This window comes from Salvelinus namaycush, unplaced genomic scaffold (assembly GCF_016432855.1).
Source record: "Salvelinus namaycush isolate Seneca unplaced genomic scaffold, SaNama_1.0 Scaffold1507, whole genome shotgun sequence".
Taxonomy (NCBI): domain Eukaryota; kingdom Metazoa; phylum Chordata; class Actinopteri; order Salmoniformes; family Salmonidae; genus Salvelinus; species Salvelinus namaycush.
In genome coordinates, this window is record NW_024058239.1 from 21,674 (window position 1) to 32,895 (window position 11,222).

Below are 11,222 nucleotides of genomic sequence, written 5' to 3' on the forward strand. Positions count from 1 at the left end.
AGCAAGGTGTCAGGGCTGGAACAGAAACCTGCTCAGCCAGTAGGTAGATATATAACAGCAAGGTGTCAGGGCTGGAACAGAAACCTGCTCAGCCAGTAGGTAGATATATAACAGCAAGGTGTCAGGGCTGGAACAGAAACCTGTTCAGCCAGTAGGTAGATCTCTAGCAGCAAGGTGTCAGGGCTGGAACAGAAACCTGCTCTGCCAGTAGGTAGATCTCTAGCAGCAAGGTGTCAGGGCTGGAACAGAAACCTGCTCTGCCAGTAGGTAGATCTCTAGCAGCAAGGTGTCAGGGCTGGAACAGAAACCTGCTCTGCCAGTAGGTAGATCTCTAGCAGCAAGGGTGGCCATGCATGTTCTATATCTATGCATTGTTACTTTAACAGTATTGTTATAATCCTACAACCAATTCTAACAGTAAACCAATAGCATATCACCCATTGGAAATATAGCCTTTAATCTCTTCAGGACTTGGGACTTTCATCTGCAGACAGGATTTAGCAGCTTTCACAGGTCTCTGTATCCGAAACATAGAAATTAGACCAGGACTTGCTTCATTAGAAACTTAAATTAGACCAGGACTTGCTTCATTAGAAACTTAAATTACACCAGGACTTGCTTCATTAGAAACTTAAATTAGACCAGGACTTGCTTCATTAGAAACTTAAATTACACCAGGACTTGCTTCATTAGAAACATAAATTAGACCAGGACTTGCTTCATTAGAAACTTAAATTACACCAGGACTTGCTTCATTAGAAACATAAATTAGACCAGGACTTGCTTCATTAGAAACTTAAATTACACCAGGACTTGCTTCATTAGAAACTTAAATTACACCAGGACTTGCTTCATTAGAAACTTAAATTACACCAGGACTTGCTTCATTAGAAACATAACTTACACCAATCTAGCTATAACATTAAACTGACATTTTCCCAGGATGTAAGGACCATCCCACCCATGAATATTATGGTCAAAAATGCTAATTGAGAAAACAACTACACTATGTTAACTAGCTAGCTGTTTACAGCCGCCACGGAACAGCTGTAAGTTCTTTGGGGTTCCATGGTTCACTTGCGCTCCTCCTAAAAAAGCTGTTAAAAAGGTCTATAGGTCCCAGCAGTATACAGACACTACTGCCCCGTAAGACTAGATACAGTCTGTTGACATTCCTGCTTCTGGCCAGATTAACATACAGCTCATAGTTGTGATGAAGGCTAAAGAGCATAAGGACATGTTATTATTATTAATTATAACTATCATCATCATCATCACCATATTGTTTATCATCATCATCACCATATTGTTTATCATCATCATCATCACCATATTGTTTATCATCATCATCATATTGTTTATCATCATCATCATCATATTGTTTATCATCATCATCATCACCATATTGTTTATCATCATCATCATCACCATATTGTTTATCATCATCATCACCATATTGTTTATCATCATCATCATCACCATATTGTTTATCATCATCATCATCACCATATTGTTTTTCATCATCACAGGAGGCAGTTGGTATATTAGATTCTATATCACCCGCAATACAGCCTTTCGTTTAGACTAAATGTTTGTACATATTATATCATATTATATTATCATATTGTTTTCTTTACCTGCCTGACACCTTTAATGGTTCTGTATGTGTACTCCACCACCTTTAATGGGCCTGTATGTGTACACCACCACCTTTAATGGGTCTGTATGTGTACACCACCACCTTTAATGGTTCTGTATGTGTACACCGCCACCTTTAATGGGTCTGTATGTGTACTCTACCACCTTTAATGGGTCTGTATGTGTACACCGCCACCTTTAATGGTTCTGTATGTGTACTCCACCACCTTTAATGGGTCTGTATGTGTACACCACCACCTTTAATGGGCCTGTATGTGTACTCTACCACCTTTAATGGGTCTGTATGTGTACTCCACCACCTTTAATGGGCCTGTATGTGTACACCACCACCTTTAATGGGCCTGTATGTGTACTCCACCACCTTTAATGGGTCTGTATGTGTACACCGCCACCTTTAATGGGCCTGTATGTGTACTCTACCACCTTTAATGGGTCTGTATGTGTACACCGCCACCTTTAATGGGCCTGTATGTGTACTCTACCACCTTTAATGGGCCTGTATGTGTACACCACCACCTTTAATGGGCCTGTATGTGTACTCTACCACCTTTAATGGGTCTGTATGTGTACTCCACCACCTTTAATGGGCCTGTATGTGTACACCACCACCTTTAATGGGCCTGTATGTGTACTCCACCACCTTTAATGGGTCTGTATGTGTACACCGCCACCTTTAATGGGCCTGTATGTGTACTCTACCACCTTTAATGGGTCTGTATGTGTACTCCACCACCTTTAATGGGCCTGTATGTGTACTCCACCACCTTTAATGGGCCTGTATGTGTACTCCACCACCTTTAATGGGTCTGTATGTGTACTCCACCACCTTTAATGGGCCTGTATGTGTACTCCACCACCTTTAATGGGCCTGTATGTGTACACCACCACCTTTAATGGGTCTGTATGTGTACACCACCACCTTTAATGGGTCTGTATGTGTACACCGCCACCTTTAATGGTTCTGTATGTGTACACCGCCACCTTTAATGGGTCTGTATGTGTACACCGCCACCTTTAATGGGCCTGTATGTGTACACCGCCACCTTTAATGGGTCTGTATGTGTACACCACCACCTTTAATGGGCCTGTATGTGTACACCGCCACCTTTAATGGGTCTGTATGTGTACACCGCCACCTTTAATGGGCCTGTATGTGTACACCGCCACCTTTAATGGGTCTGTATGTGTACACCGCCACCTTTAATGGGTCTGTATGTGTACACCGCCACCTTTAATGGGCCTTCTCAAATGGATAATTGTAACTCAATCTTCTCTGGATTGGATATAAATTCTACTTTTATACAAATCTACTAAATTTGTATGTATTTAAAAATCACAATATTTTGAATATTTCCTATTGCTTCTTAACGTTACATGAAGATATATATTTATCAAGGTATAGTTTTTAATGCAAATATCATTGTATTTCCTTGTATGTACTGTAATGTGTTGGAGCTGGTAAGTGTGTTGTTCTGTTGAGAAGGAGAGGAGGTACTTTGATCTGGTTTAAAGTTCCTGGAACGTGTTGCCATATAACAATAAACTTAATAATAATGATCTGGGGTTGTCTTCAGTCTGTCTGGTTAATAGTGGTGAAGAGTGCTACTGGTTTCCAGGGGACTGTCTCCATCTGCTGGTGTTAACTAGTATTTTGTAGGTCGTTTTTAAACGCAGAAGCCTTTCCCAAGGCAGACCCACTCTATGGCTGCATCATTTGTCATATTTTATATACTTTCTGTATTTGTTGGATATTTTGAAATTACAAATCAACTGTATAAATCATGTGACATAAGCCTAGAACGAGCTATCATTGCAGTATGGCGCCAAAGTTATAGGAACCGCAAAAGGTCTGCTGCCGTTCTGTTGAGTTACACACTTGTAGTGTGTGTGTGTGTGTGTGCGTGTGTGTGTGTGTGTGTGTGTGTGTGTGTGTGTGTGTGTGTGTGTGTGTGTGTGTGTGTGTGTGTGTGTGAACAGCAGTGGTACATGTTAGTTATTGGCCTGGGTTAATAGAAGTGCTTGTAAAGCCGGTCTTTTTAATTGGCTACATTTCATATCATTTTCTTTACCTGCTGGTTTTAATGGGCCATATAGACTACCATGAGACTACCATATAGCCCATATGGACTACCATATAGCTCATATAGACTACCATATAGCTCATATAGACTACCATATAGCCCATATGGACTACCATATAGCTCATATAGACTACCATATAGCTCATATAGACTACCATATAGCCCATATAGACTACCATGAGACTACGATATAGATATATAGACTACCATATAGCCCATATGGACTACCATATGGACTACCATATAGCTCATATAGACTACCATATAGCTCATATAGACTACCATATAGCTCATATAGACTACCATATAGCTCATATAGACTACCATATAGCCCATATAGACTACCATGAGACTACCATATAGCCCATATGGACTACCATATAGCTCATATAGACTACCATATAGCTCATATAGACTACCATATAGCTCATATAGACTACCATATAGCCCATATGGACTACCATATAGCTCATATAGACTACCATATAGCTCATATAGACTACCATATAGCCCATATAGACTACCATGAGACTACGATATAGATATATAGACTACCATATAGCCCATATGGACTACCATATAGCTCATATAGACTACCATATAGCTCATATAGACTACCATGAGACTACGATATAGATATATAGACTACCATATAGCCCATATGGACTACCATATAGCTCATATAGACTACCATATAGCTCATATAGACTACCATATAGCCCATATAGACTACCATATAGCTCATATAGACTACCATATAGCTCATATAGACTACCATATAGCCCATATAGACTACCATCTAGACCATATAGACTACCATCTAGACCATATAGACTACCATATAGCCCATATAGACTACCATATAGCCCATATAGACTACCATCTAGACCATATAGACTACCATATAGCCCATATAGACTACCATATATCAAATCAAGTTTATTTTATATAGCCCTTCGTACATCAGCTAATATCTCGAAGTGCTGTACAGAAACCCAGCCTAAAACCCCAAACAGCAAGCAATGCAGGTGCAGAAGCACGGTGGCTAGGAAAAACTCCCTAGAAAGGCCAAAACCTAGGAAGAAACCTAGAGAGGAACCAGGCTATGAGGGGTGGCCAGTCCTCTTCTGGCTGTGCCGGGTGGAGATTATAACAGAACATGGCCAAGATGTTCAAAATGTTCATAGCCCATATATACTACCATATAGCCCATATAGCTCATATAGACTAAGATATAGACCATATATACTTCCATATGGACTACCATCTAGCCCATATAGACTAGCATATAGACCACCATATAGCCCATATATACTTCCATATGGACAACCATATAACCCATTTAGACTACCATATATCCTATATAGACTACCTAATATACCTTATAGACTATCATGTAGCCCATATAGACCACCATATAGCCCATATAGACTACCAGATATACTACCATATACAGTTGAAGTCGGAAGTTTACATACAGTGGGACAAAAAAGTATTTAGTCAGCCACCAATTGTGCAAGTTCTCCCACTTAAAAAGATGAGACAGGCCTGTAATTTTCATCATAGGTACACTTCAACTATGACAGACAAAATGAGAAAAATAATCCAGAAAATCACATTGTAGGATTTTTTATGAATTTATTTGCAAATTATGGTGGAAAATAAGTATTTGGTCAATAACAAAAGTTTATCTCAATACTTTGTTATATACCCTTTGTGGGCAATGACAGAGGTCAAATGTTTTCTGTAAGTCTTCACAAGGTTTTCACACACTGTTGCTGGTATTTTGGCCCATTCCTCCATGCAGTTCTCCTCTAGAGCAGTGATGTTTTGGGGCTGTTGCTGGGCAACACGGACTTTCAACTCCCTCCAAAGATTTTCTATGGGGTTGAGATCTGGAGACTGGCTAGGCCACTCCAGGACCTTGAAATGCTTCTTACGAAGCCACTCCTTCGTTGCCCGGGCGGTGTGTTTGGGATCATTGTCATGCTGAAAGACCCAGCCACGTTTCATCTTCAATGCCCTTGCTGATGGAAGGAGGTTTTCACTCAATCTCATGAAAAATAAATAAATCTCATGATACATGGCCCCATTCATTCTTTCCTTTACACGGATCAGTCGTCCTGGTCCCTTTGCAGAAAAACAGCCCCAAAGCATGATGTTTCCACCCCCATGCTTCACAGTAGGTATGGTGTTCTTTGGATGCAACTCAGCATTCTTTGTCCTCCAAACACGACGAGTTGAGTTTTTACCAAAAAGTTATATTTTGGTTTCATCTGACTATATGACATTCTCCCAATCTTCTTCTGGATCATCCAAATGCTCTCTAGCAAACTTCAGACGGGCCTGGACATGTACTGGCTTAAGCAGGGGGACACGTCTGCCATTGCAGGATTTGAGTCCCTGGCGGCGTAGTGTGTTACTGATGGTACGCTTTGTTACTTTGGTCCTAGCTCTCTGCAGGTCATTCACTAGGTCCCCCCGTGTGGTTCTGGGATTTTTGCTCACCGTTCTTGTGATCATTTTGACCCCACGGGGTGAGATCTTGCGTGGAGCCCCAGATCGAGGGAGATTATCAGTGGTCTTGTATGTCTTCCATTTCCTAATAATTGCTCCCACAGTTGATTTCTTCAAACCAAGCTGCTTACATATTGCAGATTCAGTCTTCCCAGCCTGGTGCAGGTCTACAATTTTTCTTCTGGTGTCCTTTGACAGCTCTTTGGTCTTGGCCATAGTGGAGTTTGGAGTGTGACTGTTTGAGGTTGTGGACAGGTGTCTTTTATACTGATAACAAGTTCAAACAGGTGCCATTAATACAGGTAACGAGTGGAGGACAGAGGAGCCTCTTAAAGAAGAAGTTACAGGTCTGTGAGAGCCAGAAATCTTGCTTGTTTGTAGGTGACCAAATACTTATTTTCCACCATCATTTGCAAATAAATTCATTAAAAATCCTACAATGTGATTTTCTGGAATTTTTTTTCTCATTTTGTCTGTCATAGTTGAAGTGTACCTATGATGAAAATTACAGGCCTCTCTCATCTTTTTAAGTGGGAGAACTTGCACAATTGGTGGCTGACTAAATACTTTTTTGCCCCACTGTACACCTTAGCCAAATACATTTAAACTCCGTTTTTAACAATTCCTGACATTTAATCCGAGTAAAAATTCCCTGTCTTAGGTCAGTTAGGATCACCACTTTCTTTTAAGAATATGAAATGTCAGAATAATAGTAGAATGATTTATTTCAGCTTTTATTTATTTTGGGGTAATTTTCTGCTTGGGGTCATTGTCCATTTGGAAGACCCATTTGCGACAAAGCTTTAACTTCCTGACTGATGTCTTGAGATGTTGCTTCAAAATATCCACATCATTTTCCTTTCTCATGATGCCATCGATTTTGTGAAGTGCACCAGTCCCTCCTGCAGCAAAGCACCCCCACAACATGATGCTGCCACCCCTGTGGTTGGGATGGTGTTCTTCGGCTTGCAAGCCTCCCCCTTTTTCCTCCAACCATAACGATGGTCATTATGGCCAAACAGTTCTATTTTTGTTTCATCAGACCAGAGGACATTTCTCCAAAAAGTACAATCTTTGTCCCCATGTGCAGTTGCAAACTGTAGTTTGACTTTTTTATGGTGGTTTTGGAGTTGTGGCTTCTTCCTTGCTGAGCGGCCTTTCAGGTTACGTTGATATAGGACTCGTTTTACTGTGGATATAGATACTTTTGTACCTGTTTCCTCCAGCATCTTCACAAGGTCCTTTGCTGCTGTTCTGGGATTGATTTGCATTGTTCGCACCAAAGTACGTTCATCTCTAGGAACGGTGTGACGGCTACGTGGTCCCATGGTGTTTATACTTGCGCATTATTGTTTGTACAGATGAACGTGGTACCTTCAGGCGTTTGGAAATTGCTCCCAAGATGGGACCAGACTTGTGGAGGTCTACAATTTTTTTTATGCGGTCTTGGCTGATTTCTTTTCATTTCCCATGATGTCAAGCAAAGAGGCACTGAGTTCGAAGGTAGGCCTTGAAATACAGCCACAGGTACACCTCCAATTGACTCAAATTATGACAATTACCCTATCAGAAGCTTCTAAAGCCATGACATCATTTTCTGGAATTTTCAAAGATTTTTAAAGGCACAGTCAACTTAGTGTATGTAAACTTCTGACCCACTGGAATTGTGATAAGGTGAATTATAAGTGAAATAATCTGTCTGTAAACAATTGTTGAACAAATTACTTGCCATGCACAAAGTAGATGTCCTAACCGACTTGCCAAAACTGTAGTTTGTTAACAAGAAATTTGTGGAGTGGTTGAAAAACGAGTTTTAATGACTCCAATCTAAGTGTACGTAAACTTCCGACTTCAACTGTATAGGCTACACTATAGCCTATATAGACAACCATATAGACTACCTTAAAGACTAAACTATAGCCCATATAGACAACCATATAGACTACCTTAAAGACTAAACTATAGCTCATATAGACAACCATATAGACTACCATGTAGTCTACCTTATAGACTAAACTATAGCCTATATAGACAACCATATAGACTAAACTATAGCCCATATAGACTTCCATATAGACTACACTATAGCCCATATAGACAACCATATAGTCTACCTTATAGACTAAACTATAGCCTATATAGACAACCATATAGACTAAACTATAGCCCATATAGACTTCCATATTTACATTTACATTTAAGTCATTTAGCAGACGCTCTTATCCAGAGCGACTTACAAGTTGGTGCATTCACCTTATGATATCCAGTGGAACAACCACTTTACAATAGTGCATCTAACTCTTTTAAGGGGGAGGGGGGGGGTTAGAAGGATTACTTTATCCTATCCTAGGTATTCCTTAAAGAGGTGGTGTTTCAGTTGTTTCCGGAAGGTGGTGATTGACTCTGCTGACCTGGCGTCGTGGGGGAGTTTGTTCCACCATTGGGGTGCCAGAGCAGCGAACAGTTTTGACTGGGCTGAGCGGGAGCTGTACTTCCTCAGAGGTAGGGAGGCGAGCAGGCCAGAGGTGGATGAACGCAGTGCCCTTGTTTGGGTGTAGGGCCTGATCAGAGCCTGAAGGTACGGAGGTGCCGTTCCCCTCACAGCTCCGTAGGCAAGCACCATGGTCTTGTAGCGGATGCGAGCTTCAACTGGAAGCCAGTGGAGAGAGCGGAGGAGCGGGGTGACGTGAGAGAACTTGGGAAGGTTGAACACCAGACGGGCTGCGGCGTTCTGGATGAGTTGTAGGGGTTTAATGGCACAGGCAGGGAGCCCAGCCAACAGCGAGTTGCACTAGTCCAGACGGGAGATGACAAGTGCCTGGATTAGGACCTGCGCCGCTTCCTGTGTGAGGCAGGGTCGTACTCTGCGAATGTTGTAGAGCATGAACCTACAGGAACGGGTCACCGCCTTGATGTTAGTTGAGAACGACAGCGTGTTGTCCAGGATCACGCCGAGGTTCTTAGCACTCTGGGAGGAGGACACAATGGAGTTGTCAACCGTGATGGCGAGATCATGGAACGGGCAGTCCTTCCCCGGGAGGAAGAGCAGCTCCGTCTTGCCGAGGTTCAGCTTGAGGTGGTGATCCGTCATCCACACTGATATGTCTGCCAGACATGCAGAGATGCGATTCGCCACCTGGTTATCAGAAGGGGGAAAGGAGAAGATTAATTGTGTGTCGTCTGCATAGCAATGATAGGAGAGACCATGTGAGGATATGACAGAGCCAAGTGACTTGGTGTATAGCGAGAATAGGAGAGGGCCTAGAACAGAGCCCTGGGGGACACCAGTGGTGAGAGCACGTGGTGCGGAGACAGATTCTCGCCACGCCACCTGGTAGGAGCGACCTGTCAGGTAGGACGCAATCCAAGCGTGGGCCGCGCCGGAGATGCCCAACTCGGAGAGGGTGGAGAGGAGGATCTGATGGTTCACTGTATCAAAGGCAGCCGATAGGTCTAGAAGGATGAGAGCAGAGGAGAGAGAGTTAGCTTTAGCAGTGCGGAGCGCCTCCGTGACACAGAGAAGAGCAGTCTCAGTTGAATGACTAGTCTTGAAACCTGACTGATTTGGATCAAGAAGGTCATTCTGAGAGAGATAGCAGGAGAGCTGGCCAAGGACGGCACGTTCAAGAGTTTTGGAGAGAAAAGAAAGAAGGGATACTGGTCTGTAGTTGTTGACATCGGAGGGATCGAGTGTAGGTTTTTTCAGCAGGGGTGCAACTCTCGCTCTCTTGAAGGCGGAAGGGACGTAGCCAGCGGTCAAGGATGAGTTGATGAGCGAGGTGAGGTAAGGGAGAAGGTCTCCGGAAATGGCCTGGAGAAGAGAGGAGGGGATAGGGTCAAGCGGGCAGGTTGTTGGGCGGCCGGCCGTCACAAGACGCGAGATTTCATCTGGAGAGAGAGGGGAGAAAGAGGTCAAAGCACAGGGTAGGGCAGGGTGAGCAGAACCAGCGGTGTCGTTTGACTTAGCAAACGAGGATCGGATGTCGTCGACCTTCTTTTCAAAATGGTTGACGAAGTCATCCGCAGAGAGGGAGGAGGGGGGGGAGGGGGAGGAGGATTCAGGAGGGAGGAGAAGGTGGCAAAGAGCTTCCTAGGGTTAGAGGCAGATGCTTGGAATTTAGAGTGGTAGAAAGTGGCTTTAGCAGCAGAGACAGAAGAGGAGAATGTAGAGAGGAGGGAGTGAAAGGATGCCAGGTCCGCAGGGAGGCGAGTTTTCCTCCATTTCCGCTCGGCTGCCCGGAGCCCTGTTCTGTGAGCTCGCAATGAGTCGTCGAGCCACGGAGCAGGAGGGGAGGACCGAGCCGGCCTGGAGGATAGGGGACATAGAGAGTTAAAGGATGCAGAAAGGGAGGAGAGGAGGGTTGAGGAGGCAGAATCAGGAGATAGGTTGGAGAAGGTTTGAGCAGAGGGAAGAGATGATAGGATGGAAGAGGAGAGAGTAGCGGGGGAGAGAGAGCGAAGGTTGGGACGGCGCGATACCATCCGAGTAGGGGCAGTGTGGGAAGTGTTGGATGAGAGCGAGAGGGAAAAGGATACAAGGTAGTGGTCGGAGACTTGGAGGGGAGTTGCAATGAGATTAGTGGAAGAACAGCATCTAGTAAAGATGAGGTCAAGCGTATTGCCTGCCTTGTGAGTAGGGGGGGAAGGTGAGAGGGTGAGGTCAAAAGAGGAGAGGAGTGGAAAGAAGGAGGCAGAGAGGAATGAGTCAAAGGTAGACGTGGGGAGGTTAAAGTCACCCAGTACTGTGAGAGGTGAGCCATCCTCAGGAAAGGAACTTATCAAGGCGTCAAGCTCATTGATGAACTCTCCAAGGGAACCTGGGGGGCGATAAATGATAAGGATGTTAAGCTTGAAAGGGCTGGTAACTGTGACAGCATGGAATTCAAAGGAGGCAATAGACAGATGGGTCAGGGGAGAAAGAGAGAATGTCCACTTGGGAGAGATGAGGATCCCAGTGCCACCACC